We start from the raw sequence: 15,992 nt of genomic DNA, 5'->3' as shown, positions 1-15,992 counted from the left end.
AAAGCACTTTCTTAACTTTCAAAAGTTGTCAACGGGTTTTTTAAAAAAAAACTTAAAACTGGATCAATTTCGGGGCTTGGAGATTTCAATGTGCAAGGCAGGCGAAAGGAAACAGGATGCTGAAACCTTGATTACATTTTTCCCCCTTGCCCTTGATGTACACACATCCCTCAGTCCTCGTAACGAATCCAAACAAAAAAAGGGTTGGGGGAGGGGGGAGCGTCTGTGTGTTCAGACAGACTTTACAAGGCAATCTGCTCTTGTAAAGCGTAACCTTAGTTTGACCCGAAAGTGATACAAACCGAATGGACTCTCCCTCCCCACCTTGTCTGGAAAAATCACCCACTTCCTGATACTGCAGATTGCGGTTCCTAAAGATGGAATTTAGGAATATTGTCATAGGAAATATGAAGATTAATGTAAGTAGCAAAAAGCACGAAAGAGGCTTCAGTGCAAATAACAAAGCACGATGCGAAGTTTCCAGTCTGTAGCCCCCCTGCCGACATCCGAGAGTCTTATTACCCGCAAGCTGCATGCAAATCCCATTATATAAACGCGATGTTTTTTAGCGATAGATCCTCTTACAGTTCCCAGGGAAAGTGTGGTGTGAATCATCTGGAATTGGTGATAGACGAATTTGAAAATGTTCCTCCTCTCTCTATTTGTGGGTGATTTCCCCCCAGGATGATGGGGAGGGGGGGTGGGGAGAAGAGAGTGGAGTGGAGCGTTTAGTCTGTTCTTTTTGCTTGGCTGGTCACGGTTTGTCCAGTCGATGGGCTGTCCGCCAACCAGCTGAAGGAAGCCTGTGGCTTTTCTCAGCGATTGTTGTCTGCATTTGCACTTGGACTTAATGCCTGGTGTGTATGTGTCTGCAACTGGGAGTGGATTAGAAAACAAAACACACAAAAAAAGCAGACAGACATGAACCCTCCCTTCCCAATGCAAACACAACAACCACCACCCCCCCTCCCCAAAACAAATGAATCGGTTCAGCCAATTCCTAAGGCACCTGGTCTATTCCAGTCTCACACATCTCAGCAACGTTAGAACCTTTTTTTGTCGCAGCTTTCCCTGGATTTCACCATTCTTCCTTGACGATTGCCAGGAGCCCTTACAAAGCCCCACCGATGCGATGCTTTCTAACACCACTCAAAGAAGGCGAGACATTCATTTTCACCAGTCTCAGTGCCTGCCAGACTAAGGCTGAATTCACTATTGTCACCGGGAAAATAATCGCCTCCACCTTCTCACCTGCCTTTCGACAGGTTCATTGGCTAGCTCCCTTGCCCCCGAATCAGATGGTGACTGCAGAGAATCGTGGAAAGCCACAGCACAGGAAGGAGATTATTCGGTCTGTCGTGCCCATACTAGCAAGAGCGGAGGTGAAGCCTGCCCTTTACCTGTAATCCTTATCTTTGAGCACCTGTTCCACACCCTTTTAAAATAAGCTTCTTTGGATAGAGCATTCTAGATCTGGACAATTCCCCAAGTGAAATAATTTCTCATCTTCCCACTAGCTGAGGTGCAGCAGGTGATCAAGAAGGCAAATGAAATGTTGGCCTTTATCGTGAGAGGGATGGAGTATAAAAGCAGGGAGGTCATGCTGCAACTGTACAGAGTACTGGTGAGGCCGCACCTAGAGTACTGTGTACAATTTTGGTCCCCTTATTTAAGAAAGGATATATTAGCTTTGGAGGGGGTACAGAGAAGGTTCACCAGGTTGATTCCAGAGATGAGGGGGTTAGCTTATCTTAGAATCCCTACAGCACAGAAAGAGGCCATTCGGCCCATCGAGTCTGCACCGACCACAATCCCACCCAGGCCCTACCCCCATATCCCTACATATTTACCCACTAATCCCTCGAACCTATGCATCCCAGGACACTAAGGGCAATTTTAGCTTGGCGAATCAGCCTAACCCGCACATCCTTGGACTTTATGAGGAGAGATTGAGTAGACTGGACCTGTACTCATTGGAGTTTAGAAGGTTGAGGGGAGATCTTATAGAGACATATAAGATAATGAAGGGGCTAGACAGGGTAGAAGCAGCGAGGTTATTTCCACTTACAATGGAAACAAGAACTAGGGGGCATAGCCTCAAAATATGGGGGAGTCAATTTAGAACAGAGTTGAGGAGGAACTTCTTCTCCCAGAGGGTAGTGAATCTGTGGAATTCTCTGTCTGGATGTAATGTTGGATCCCAAGGTTGAGGCATTGTTACACACCAGAAACCTTAAAAAAAATGAAGCAGTGGAGGCTACCTCGTTAGATGTGTTTAAGTCACAGATAGATAGATTTTTAACCATTAAGGGAATTAAGGGTTATGGGGAGCGGGCGGGTAAGTGGAACTGAACCCACTATCAGATCAGCCATGATCTTATTGAATGGCGGAGCAGGCTTGAGGGGCTAGATGGCCTACTCCTGCTCCTATTTCTTATGTTCTTATGTTTTGCCAATGATTTTCTATCCAGAACCTCTGGCCATTGAATCACTCAATCATTTCCACTCCATCTGACGAAGGAGCAGCGCTCCGAAAGCTTATGGTATTTGCTGCCAAATAAACCTGTTGGACTTTAACCTGGTGTTGTGGGACTTCTTACTGTGTTCACCCCAGTCCAACGCCGGCATCTCCACATCATTGAATCACTCACCAGAGGGAATTAGTGTAAGATTATATTATCACCTTATATCAGTATATAAGAACAAAGAACAATACAGCACAGGAACAGGCCCTTCGGGCCTCCAAGCCCGCGCCGCTCCCTGGTCCAAACTAGACCATTCTTTCGTATCCCTCCATTCCCACTCCGTTCATATGGCTGTCTAGATAAGTCTTAAACGTTCCCAGTGTGTCCGCCTCCACCACCTTGCCTGGCAGCGCATTCCAGGCCCCCACCACCCTCTGTGTAAAATATGTCCGTCTGATATCTGTGTTAAACCTCCCCCCCTTCACCTTGAACCTATGACCCCTCGTGAACGTCACCACCGACCTGGGGAAAAGCTTCCCACCGTTCACCCTATCTATGCCTTTCATAATTTTATACACCTCTATTAAGTCTCCCCTCATCCTCCGTCTTTCCAGGGAGAACAACCCCAGTTTACCCAATCTCTCCTCATAACTAAGCCCCTCCATACCAGGTAACATCCTGGTAAACCTCCTCTGTACTCTCTCCAAAGCCTCCACGTCCTTCTGGTAGTGTGGCGACCAGAACTGGACGCAGTATTCCAGATGCGGCCGAACCAACGTTCTATACATCTGCAACATCAGACCCCAACTTTTATACTCTATGCCCCGTCCTATAAAGGCAAGTATGCCATATGCCTTCTTCACCACCTTCTCCACCTGTGACGTCACTTTCAAGGATCTGTGGACTTGCACACCCAGGTCCCTCTGCGTATCTACACCCTTTATGGTTCTGCCATTTATCATATAGCTCCTCCCTACATTATTTCTACCAAAATGCATCACTTCGCATTTATCAGGATTGAACTCCATCTGCCATTTCTTTGCCCAAATTTCCAGCCTATCTATATCCTTCTGTAGTTTCTGACAATGCTCCTCACTATCTGCAAGTCCTGCCAATTTTGTGTCGTCCGCAAACTTACTGATCACCCCAGTTACACCTTCTTCCAGATCATTTATATAAATCACAAACAGCAGAGGTCCCAATACAGAGCCCTGCGGAACACCACTAGTCACAGGCCTCCAGCCGGAAAACGACCCTTCCACTACCACCCTCTGTCTTCTGTGACCAAGCCAGTTCTCCACCCATCTAGCCACCTCCCCCTTTATCCCATGAGATCCAACCTTTTTCACCAGCCTACCATGAGGACTATGAGGGACTTTATATTCAACCTCCCACCAATAAGGACAAATTTCTCTACCGTCTCTCTTGACACCCTCATCATTTTGTTCACCTCTATCAAATCTTCTCTTAATCTTCTCTCAGGAGATGAACACTACCTTCTCCAATCTATCCAAGTAACTGAAATCCCTCATTAGAATCCTACAGTGCAGAAAGAGGCCATTCGGCCCATCGGGTCTGCACCAACCACAATCCCACCCAGGCCCTATCCACATATCCCTACATATTTACCCACTAACCCCTCTAACCTATGCATCCCAGGACACGAAGGGACAATTTAGAATGGCCAATCAACCTAGCCCGCACATCTTTGGACTGTGGGAGGAAACCAGAGCACCCGGAGGAACCCCACGCAGACACGGGGAGAATGTGCAAACTCTACACAGACAGCGACCCAAGCCGGGAATCGAACCCAGGTCCCTGGAGCTGTGAAGCAGCAGTGCTAACCACTGTGCTACCGAGAGCCATTCTTGTAAATCTCTTCAGCGCTTGCCTTCACATCCTTCCTAAAGTGTGGTGCCCAGAACGGCACACAACACTCCAGCTAAGGTTGAGCAAGTGTAACCTCCCTGCTTTTGTGTCACCATCCTGTCTCAGGCACATTTGAACCTAGAACTATCTTCATCACTATCTATGACTTTGTCAAGTTTCACTTCACAATCTTTATAATGCCCCACCCCTGACTCCAGTTCATCTAAAAAACCGCAAAAAAGTAATGGACTAAAAATAGACTCTTGGGGAACAGCATTCTCGGTTCACCTCTCAGTCTGAGAAAGTTTTGTATGCATACTGCCACTTCCCCTTTAATTCCATGAACTTCCATCAACTTAATAAACCTACATAAAATCACAATCCAGGGTTTGGGCATATGATCTAAGTTTACCTTTCAGTAGGGGTGCGGCACTGTTGCATTTAGATAAGACATGGGACTGAGATCCTTGTGTGCCTTTTCCAGTGGATGTGGGGATGTCGTACAGCAGTTATAGAGGGGGTGGGGCAGCGGGGGGGGGGGGGGGGAGATGGGTTGGTGGGCGTCGCTGGCTGGCCAGCATTTATTGCCCATCCCTAGTTGCCCTTGAGAAGGTGGTGGCAAGCTGCTTTCTTGAATCGCTGCAGTCCACGTGATGTGGGTTGACGCACAATGCCGTTCGGGAGGGAATTCCAGGATTTTGACCCAGTGACTGCGAAGTAACGGAGATATATTTCCAAGTCAGGAAGATGAGTGCCTCTCTGAAATGGCCGAGCAAGCCACTAAGTTCAATTTATGGCCCCTTAGCGGTTACTTCTATCCCAGCATTTATGTTCAGGTTGACGGGAGGAGTTCTGGGACAGGTAGGAAGTCCAAAAGATGACCCCGTTTGGGCCATGGGTGGGAAAGCTGTGCCTCCTTTCATAATTGGGCGGTAAAATCCTGGCCTCAGACTTTTAGTGCCAGTCCTGTCTACTGCAGCTTCTGAGAGTAGAAAGCCATTGGTCAGTCAGAGGCACGGACCTCCTCCTGAGTGAGGAACGGAAACTCAATTTCCAATCAATTAATACTGGTTGACTACAAGATGTCAGATAAGCATCTGACAATTTAGAGACAGTGGAGGGGCTGAAAGAAGTGGTGAGTTAAATTGGGTGCCATCTGCATGCAGGTTTTCAGATAATGTTGCTGAGTGACAGTATTTATTTATTAGTGTCACAAGTAGGCTTACATTAACACTGCAATGAAGTTACTATGAAAATCCCCTAGTCTCCACACTCCAGCGCCTGTTCAGGTACACTGAAGAAGAATTTAGCATGGCCAATGTATCTAACAGCATGCCTTTCAGACTGTGGGAGGAAACCAGAGCATCCGGAGGAAACCCATGTAGACACGGGGAGAACATGCAGATTCTGCAGAGACAGTGACCCAAGCCAGGATTCAAATCCAGGTCCCTGGCGCTGTGAGGCAGCAGTGCTAACCACTGTGCCACCGTGCCGCCCTTGCTAGATGATGTTAGGCATTGGAGGAGGATGGTATGATAAAAGTGGGTTAAAGGCTGCAGTCGGGTCTGGAAGGATGTGGAAGGAAAGCTTACCTTTGTCACAATCCCATGCCTCACCACACCAGGGACCTGGGTTCGATTCCTGGCTTGGGTCACTGTCTGTGTGGAGTTTGCATATTCTCCCTGTGCCTGCGTGAGTTTCCTCAGGATGCTCTGATTTCCTCCCACAGTCCAAAGATGTGCGGGTTAGGTGGCTTGGCCATGCTAAATTGCCCCTTAGTGTCAGGGGAACTCGCTAGGGTGAATGCATGGGGATAGGGTGGGATTGTGGTCGGTGTGGACTTGATGGGCCAAACGGCCTCCTTCTGCACTGTAGGATTCTCTGAATGTCATTTGTGACTTTCCTAAAAGCTGTTTCAAAACAGTGGCAAGGGTGAAAACCTGATTGAAGGGATTCAAAACATAAAGTCTCAGGAAAGATGGAATGCATTTGGGAGGACACAACACATTTGAGAACCTTGGAGAGGAAAGGGACTTTGGTGATGAGACAGCATGCACGGATGGTGGCTTCAGTTGTTTGTATTTTGAGGAGAGGTCTGATGATGGCAGATTTGAAAAGAGAGAGAGAAATAGAGGCAGTACCTGAAGGAAGAGAACCATTAACAATATCAGCAAACTGGGAGCCAGGAAGGAAAGTGGGGTGGTTAGCGGTTTTGTGGGAATAGGATCAAAGAGGATGCATACAATAAGCTTGAAGAGGATACAAGAGAGAGACTGGAAAAAGGTACAAGTGCCAGGCTAGAACAGAGGGAGACTCTGAGGAAGTTTGGTCTGGAACTGAGGGACGTGATAGGGGCAGTTGATTAGATTCATAGAATCTCTACAGTGCAGAAGGAGGCCATTCAGCCCATCGGGTCTGCACCAACCACAATCCCACCCAGGCCCTATCCCCGTAACCCCACATACTTACCCTGCTAATCCCCTGACACTAGGGTCAATTTAGCATGGCCAATCAACCTAACCTGCAGATCTTTGGGCTGTGGGAGGAAACCGGAGCACCTGGAGGAAACCCACGCAGATACGGGGAAAATGTGCAAACGCCACACAGACAGTGACTCAAGGCCAGAATTGAACCCGGGTCCCTGGTGCTATGAGGCAGCAGGAACCCGGGCTCCTCCTACTTGTTGGTGGAGATGAGGGTGGAGGAGACAGGGAAGAGGAGTTTGCAGTAAAAACAGGAAGCCAAGGGTTACCTTGGCATTCCAGGATGATCCTTGAAAAGTGAGCAGTTTTCACAGATAAGAGTAGGACCCGACAGTGCTTTGTGTGGTCCAGACAGATCTGGTGGTCAATGGCTAAAATTGTGTTATACTGTAATTCCTTTTCCTTGCTATGGTATCATCTTCCTACACATCCATAGGGACCAGGTTAGGAAATGGTTCTTCTGTGGGTGTGAGAGTTTTGAGGAATATGATAGCCTGAGGAACATTGCATTACGATGCATGCATGGTTTTCCACAGAATTATAGAACATAAGAGAGTATTCCACCAGGATATAGATAGGCTGGAAAATTGGGCGGAGAAATGGCAGATGGAATTTAATCCAGATAAATGCGAAGTGATGCATTTTGGTAGATCTAATGCAGGGGGGAGCTATACAATAAATGGCAGAACCATCAGGAGTATAGACACACAGAGGGATCTGGGTGTGCAAGTCCACAGATCCTTAAAGGTGGCAGCACAAGTGGAATTGGACAGGGCATAGAGTATAAAAGTTGGCATATGATGTTGCAGTTATATAGAACGTTGGTTAGGCCACATTTAGAATACTGCATCCAGTTCTGGTCGCCACACTACCAGAAGGACGTGGAGGCTTTGGAGAGAGTGCAGAAAAGGTTTAGGTTTACCAGGATGTTGCCTGGTATGGAGGGTATTAGCTATGAGGTGAGATTGAGTAAACTAGGGTTGTTCTCCCTGGAAAGACGGAGGTTGAGGGGTGACCTAATAGAAGTTTATAAAATTATGAAGGGCATAGATAGGGTGAACAGTTGGAAGCTTTTTCCCAGGTCAGAAATGACAAACACAAGGGGTCGCAAGTTCAAGGTAAGGAGGGCAAGGTTCAATACAGATATGCGGGGGACGTATTTTACACAGAGGGTGATGGGGGCCTGGAATGCACTACCAAGCAAGGTGGTTGAGGCAGACATGCTAGGATCATTTAAGACTTATCTAGATAGCCACATGAACAGACTGGGAATAGAGGGATACAAACGGATGGTCTAGTTAGGAACACATGATCGGTGCAGGCTTGGAGGGTCGAAGGGCCTGTTCCTGTGCTGTATTGTTCTTTGTTCTTTGATTAGACTATTCAGATCAACAAGCATGGTGCTCTAAAGATCCTAGCATTTTGCTATTTGCAAAATACAGAAAACCAAGAAACTTATCCCTTTTGAGTTATTGCCCTGGATTTTTCAATCAGCCTTGAACAAAATTCTAGTGAGCTGAATGGTGTGGATTTCACTTTTCCAATGTTAATTTCGTTCTGATGCCAGCTATAGGTGATGTAATCAAGCAGGCTAATCAACCAATCACTTGAAAAATTTCACAGACAGCAAGCTAGGAAGCAACCAAGCAGTTTTTATTACTCACTTCTTCAAAATTTACAGAAAAGGAAGTAAAGATATGAGATAACTGATCTTCTTTCAGCACTGCATCTAGCTTCTCAGGGTTGCATTGCTGCCATTGAGCTACATGGCTATCCATTCCCATCACCTTCTCAGAGTTTGTCTGGAATGTCTCCTGGTACTCTATGGATAGAGGAGCTCTATCCTCCTGTTCACGTGCAATAAGCCTTCTAGTACAGCACTGGAGAACCTTGGAACCATTCTCATAGAATCCCTAAAGTGCAGAAGAAAGCCATTCGGCCCATCGAGTCGGCACCGACCACAATCCCACCCACGCCCTATCCCCATAACCCCATGTATTTATTCTAGCTAGCTCCACTGACACTAAGGGGCAATTTAGCATTTTCAATCCACCTAACCCACACATCTTTGGACTGTGGGAGGAAACTGGAGCACCTGGAGGAAACACAAGCAGACATAGGGGGAATGTGCAAACTCCACACAGACAGTGACCCATGTCAGGAATCGAACCCGGGTCCCTGGTGCTGTGAGGCAGCAGTGTTGACCACTGTGCCACCGTGCCTATCTGTCATTGTGTTTTTCTTAGGTCCAAGCCACTTATGCAAAGAACTTGTGCCTCCAAGTGCGTCCTCTTTAGGAAATCCAGACTTGCTTTGATGAGTACTGGCTAGCATGACCTCAGGTTAGATGCTCAAGATTTTGCATACCCTATTCAGATGTGTAGCGACTTCCTCTCCTCATCTCTTTTGACTTTGCTTTGGACCCAGGTTCCATGTGAAGATGATAATGTCAGTCATGACCATTCGGAACTTGTACCTTACATGTTAAACCAGGTGGGAGTGAGCCAAACTGAGAGATTGCACAAAGGGTGGTCAGCTCAGTGGTTGGTAGAGTTCACCACAGGACGCATTTCTCTAACCTCAGCTCATCACCAATTCTAAATTACTCCCTGGGCTCATTCATGGAATTGAGCCATATTAGTTCCATTCTCTCAATTCCTAATTTCCCACTATTGACCCCAGCCTCCTGAACCCTCATCTCTCTTCCAAAATTATACCATTCCCTGATCCCATTCTCCAGACTCTCCCTCTAACAGAGATCTGAAAGATGAATGGGGAGGCAAAAACTGAAAATGCTGCAGGTTGGGGTGGTTTGGGGGAGAAATGCCAATAGAAGTTAGTTGAACTGAACAGGTCTTTTTTCTTGTAGCAATTTTATGTAAATTTAACTGCTGACCAATATAACTGGGATCTTACTGGCCTGTACCACTGAACTGGTTAATCGAGTGAGAGGAGCTATTAGATGAGCCTGTATGTTAATGTAATGCAACAATTGAATTGTTTGCAGTTAGTTAAATCATACTAATTGAAAGACAGCAAATGATATGTAATTTACAGCCCTGACCTGATACAAATTAATGCTCTGTTGGAGAGTTGGTGCAGACTTGATACAGACAGCAGGGATTCTATTACAATACTGGAAAACCAAATTTCAGATCTGTCCTCTTGTTCTCCCTCCATCTCACTCCTTTCCCTGCCTCATGTACTTGCTTAAAACCTGTTACATTTCTAATTTTACCTGTTCTGTTGAAAGACCACAAACCTACTAAAAAGGGTGTAGAGGAGATTCACCAGGATGTTGCCTGGGCTGGAGCATTTCAGCTATCAAGAGAGGCTGGGTAAATTGAGGTTGTTTTCCTTGGAGCAGAGAAGGCTGAGGGGGGACACGATTGAGGTGTATAAAATTATTAGGGACATAGATAGGATATATAGGAAGAAACTTTTCCTCTTGGTAAAGGGGATCAATAACCTGGAGGGCATAGATTGTATCCTACAGCGTAGAAGGAGGCCATTCAGCCCATAAAGTCCATTGGGCGGCACAGTGGTTAGCACTGCTGCCTCAGAGCTCTAGGGACCTGGGTTCGATTCCCAGCTTGGGTCACTGTCTGTGTGGAGTTTGCACGTTCTCCCCGTGTCTGTATGGGTATCCTCCGGGTGCTCCGGTTTCCTGCCACAATCCAAAATTGTGCAGGTGAGGTTGATTGGCCATGCTAAGTTGTTCCGGGATGTGTAGGTTAGAGGGATTAGTGGGGTAAATGTTTGGGGTTGTGGGGATAGGATTGTCAGTGCAGACTCAATGGGCCAAATGGCCTCCTTCTGCACTGTAGGGTTTCATAGTGAATCATAGAATCCTACAGTGCAGAAAGAGGCCATTCGGCCCATCAAGTCTGCACCAACCACAATCCCACCCAGGCCCTATCCACATATCCCTACATATTTACCCACTAACCCCTCTAACCTATGCATCCCGGGACACTAAGGGGCAATTTAGAATGGCCAATCAACCTAACCCGCACATCTTTGGACTGTGGGAGGAAACCGGAGCACCTGGAGGAAACCCACGCAGACACAGGGAGAATGTGCAAACTCCACACAGACAGCGACCCGAGCTGGGATTCGAACCCAGGTCCCTGGAGCTGTGAAGCAGCAGTGCTAACCACTGTGCTACTTGTGCCGCCCACGGTAGCACAGTGATTCTATGATTCTAATCTGCACCAACTCTCCAACACAGCATTTTACCCAGATCTACCCACCCATCCCCCACACTATCCCCATAACCCCAGGTATTTACCCTGCTAATGCCCCTTCCCCCTAACCTACACATCTTTGAACACTGAGGGCAATTTAGCATGGCCAATCTACCTAATCCGCTCCGCTTTGGACACTAAGGGACAATTTAGCATGGCCAGTCCGCCTAATCTGCACATATTTGGACTGGAGCAGGGGATTTGAGGGAAACCTTTTTACCCAGAGGGCGATGGCAATTTGGAACTCACTGCCTGAAAGGGTGGTAGAGGCGGGAACCCTCACAACATTTAAGAAGCATTTAAATGAGCACTTGAAACACCTTAGCACACAAGGCTACAGACTGAGTGCTGGAAAATGAGATTAGAACAGATAGGTATTTGCTGGCTGGCACAGACATGATGGACCAAAGGCCTCTTTCTGTGCTGTAAAACTCTATGGGAGTGATTCTCTCACCCCACCCCCGCGCTAATTTTCTAGCGCAGTGGGGCGGGAGAATCTCGCGGCCGGGTGCGCGCGGGATTCACTCATGCGTTTCCGCCCCCAGTGCATCTCCCAGCGCCGGATTTCCGGCGTCGTCAGATCTGTGCTGGAAACCGGCGGGAAGACAGGTAAGTTATTTAAATGTAATTTAAATGAGATTAGTGAGCCCGGGACTTCCTAGCCTCTCCTACCCCTGCCAAAGTGTTTCATTCCAGCGGGGTTTAGAGTAGCTCTCCACTTCCACCATAACCCCAGGTATTTACCCTACTAATGCCCCTTCCCCCGAACCTACACATCTTGGGACACTAAGGGGCAATTTAGCATGACCAATCCTCCTAATCTGCATATATTTGGACTGTGGGAGGAAATCGGAGCAGGAGATTTAGAGGGGATTTGAGGGAAACCTTTTTACCCAGAGGGTGTTGAAAATTTGGGACACGCTGCCTGAAAGGGTGGTAGAGGCGGGAACTCTCACAACATTTAAGAAGCATTTAGATGAGCACTTGAAACACCTTAGCACACAAGGCTACAGACTGAGTGCTGGAAAATGAGATTGGAATAGATAGGTGTTTGATGGCTGACACAGACATGATGGTCCTAACGGCCTGACCCCACTGGAGTGAAGGGGGGGGGGCAATTGGGGCCCCACAAGGGGTCGGGCAGTGGGGGAGGTGTGCCCCCTGTGTATGGGCATCCTAGCAGTGCCAACCTGTGCCCCTGGCATTGCCCAAGGGGCAAAGTACCCATGCCAAGGGGGCACCTTTGCACTGCCCATTGGGCATGGGGCAGTGCCAAGGGGGTGGGGCATTTTGGGGTAGGGCCTACGGGGCGATTGGTGGGGTTGGGGGGTCCCGCTGTCACTCTGCCATTGGGATCGATGGGGGCAGTATTGGGGCCATCTGTGGTGAGTGGGTGGGGGTCTGACAGCGGGGTGTCTGCACTGCGAGGGGGTGGGGGGGATTGGCACTGTGGTGGGGGGGGGGCTGCAGGTTGGGGTGGTCTGGGATGGGACGGAGGTGGGGGGGGGGGGGTGTCGAGGCCTGGGAATGGTCAGGGGAGCCGCGATTGGGCCAATGGGGTGGGGGGGGGGGCGGCAGCACTGTGGGGTTCCCAGGCTGGTCAGCAATTGAGCTGGTCAGCAAACGGAAGGCTGACAGTTCGGGGCCACTGCGCATGCGCAGAGGCCCACAGGTTTCAGCCTCCCACGTGGGGGAATGCTCCCTTAAATCTAATGATATTCACGCTGGTGGTCTCTGCATTGCACAGAGTATGGAAGATTCTAGTGTGAACTCCCACTGAAAAAAAAGTGAATTACTCGTTTTCCTGCAATTTTGGGCGAATTTTTTCCTGCAATTCTATGATCTGAACTGTTAAATCTCTCTCACCACTGATGCTGTCAGACATCTTGAGTATCTTTAGCATTTTCTATTGCAACTTTTAGATGCACAAGACGTCTGGTCACAGTACTCCATGTATCACCTCGTGGATAGCTAGGCAATCAGCAGTGAGCCTTACATTTCATTCAAAGGGAACATTAGCAGAATATTCGTGTTCTTCTGATTGTTCGCACTTCATTTGAAGAGCACAATACAAGCCTCAGATGCAATTCAGAGTCAGAGTTACAGGACTATGTAAATAAAGAAATATTCACACCAACTTCCCGAGCAATAACATTTAAATGCTGCACCTTAAACAAAATAAACCATCCCAAGGTGCTTCACAGAGGCATTTCAAGACATTATAGCTGATCTTCCAGTGCAAAGAATTGTCCTCCACTGAGTGTTGCAGACTGACACATTCCAAGGTCCAGAACAATGTTTTGAGGGACACTCTCAAGCTTGGGGCAGCCACCGCCAAGGCACAATGGGGAAAGGCCACCGTTTAAGACCTTTCAACCAAGGCAGACCGAGGGGCTACTAACTGTAAAAAAACTCCAGAATGCATAACTGTGTGTAACACAGTGCAATGTGACGAATGTATATAGATTGATAAAGAACGCTGGGTATACTGTAATGTATGAAACGTTTCTGAACTGAACATTGTAAATTTGAAATTAGGAAAGTGTAAATATGACCGTTTTTCACTGTTGTAATGATTGGAAAAGTCTTTTCTGTAATGTTTTTCAGATTATTTTATGAATAAAGTATATTTCTGGGGGAAAAAATGTGACATTGAGCTACATCGAGTCAAATGAAAAGGTTTTAAGAAGTGTCTGAAAGGAGGAAAGTGAAGTAGAGCGAGGTAGGGAGGGAATGTCTGGAGTTTAGTGCCTTGGCAGATGTAGACTAGTGGAGTTCATAAGTTCATAAAATATAGGAGCAGAATTAGGCCATTCGGCCCATTAAGTCTTTCCATCATTCGATCATGGCTGATATACTCCTCATCCCCATTTTCCTGCCTTCTCCCTATAATCCTTCAACCCTTCGCCAATTAAAAGCTGTCTAACTCCTCCTTAAATTTACTCACTGTCCCAGCATCCACTGCACTTTGGGGTGGCGAATTCCACAGATTCATAACCCTTTGGGGGAAGTTGTTTCTCCTCAACTCTGTTTTAAATTTGCTACCCCTTATCCTAAGACTATGACCTCTTGCCTAGAATGTCTCACAAGAGGAAACATCCACTCCACGTCTACTTTATCCATACCTTTTATCATCTTACATACCTCAATTTGATCTCCTGTCATTCTTCTAAATTCTAGAGAGTATAGGCCTAATCTGTCCAATCTCTCTTCATACGACAAACCCCTCATCTCTGGAATCAATCTAGTGAACCTTCTCTGAATTGCCTCCAATGCCACTACATCTTTCCTCAAATAAGGGGATGAAAACTGCACAATACTCCAGGTGCAGTGTCACCAATGCCTTGTATTGCCACAGTACTTCTTTATATTCTATTCCTTTGGCTATAAATGCCAACATTTCATTCGCTTTCTTTATTATCTGCTCTACCTGCATGCTAGTTTTCTGTGACTCATGAACGAGGACACCCAGGTCCCTCTGCACTGGAGCACCCCGAAGTCTCTCCCCATTTAGGTAATAAGTCGCCTTCCCATGTTTCCAACCAAAATGCATGACCACACTTATCCACGTTAAACATCATCTGCCACCTTTTGGCCCATTCTCCTAACCTATCTATATCCATTTGTTGGGTTCTTATTTCCTCATTACAACTTACTGTCCCACCTATTTTTGTGTCATCTGCAAATTTAGCTATAGAGCCTTCTATCCCTCTTTCCAAGTCGTTAATATAGATTGTAAATAGCTGGGGCCCAAGGACTGAACCCTGTGGCACCCCACTAGTTACTTTTTGCCATCCAGAAAAAAAACCATTTATCCCGACTCTCTGACTTCTGTCCATCAGCCAGTCACCTATCCAAGCTAATAAATTACCCCAAATCTCATGTGATCTAACCTTGTGAATTAATCTTTTGTGCGGCACCTTATCAAACGCTTTCCAGAAGTCCAGATATACTACATCTACAGGATCCCCATTATCCACCTTGCTTGTTACATCTTTGAAGAACTCTTGCAAATTAGTCAAACATGAATTGCCCTTCATAAAACCATGCTGACTCTGATGGATAGCATTTTGACTTTCCAAATGTCCAGACATTGCTTCCTTGATAATTGATTTTAACACTTTGCCAATAACAGATGCTAAACTAATTGGTCTGTAATTTCCCACATTTTGCCTCCCTCCCTTTTTGATCAAGGGCATTACATTAGCATTTTTTCAATCCACTGGAACCTTTCCCGAGTCCAGGGAATTTTGGAATATTATAACCAATAGATCCACTATCTCCACCGCCACTTCCTTTAACCTAGGATGTAGGCCATCAGGGCCGGGGGACTTGTCTGCCCTCAATCCCAATAGTTTGCTGAGTATTTTTTCCCTATCTGTGTTGATTGTTCTAAGTTCTACCCTTTCTATTATTCCGACTTGCCCGTTCCTTTAGGAATGGTACTCGTGTTCTCCACCCTGAAAACGGAAGCAAAGTATTCATAGAAATCATAGAAACCCTACAGTGCAGAAGGAGGCCATTCGGCCCATCGAGTCTGCACCGACCACAATCCCACCCAGGCCCTACCCCCACATATTTTACCCGCTAATGTACGCATCTCAGGACGAAAATTGATTTAGCATCTCTGCTATTTCCGTGTTCCCCAGAATTAACTCTCCGGTTTTACCTTCCAAGTGACCAACATTCACCTTAGCCACTCTCTTCCTTTTTATATACTTATAGAAGCTTTTGCTATCCTTTTTGATATTTTGCGCTAGTTTTCTTTTGTAATTTAACTTAGCTCTTTTTATTACTTTTTTAGTATCCCTTTGTTTATGTTTGAAAGTTTCCCAATCTTATCATAGAATCATAGAAACCCTACAGTGCAGAAGGAGGCCATTCGGCCCATCGAGTCTGCACCGGCCACAATCCCACCCAGGCCCTAC

Source organism: Mustelus asterias, chromosome 20, assembly GCF_964213995.1.
Source record: "Mustelus asterias chromosome 20, sMusAst1.hap1.1, whole genome shotgun sequence".
NCBI classification, from domain to species: Eukaryota; Metazoa; Chordata; class Chondrichthyes; order Carcharhiniformes; family Triakidae; genus Mustelus; species Mustelus asterias.
Note: the sequence above shows the minus strand (reverse complement) of the source record.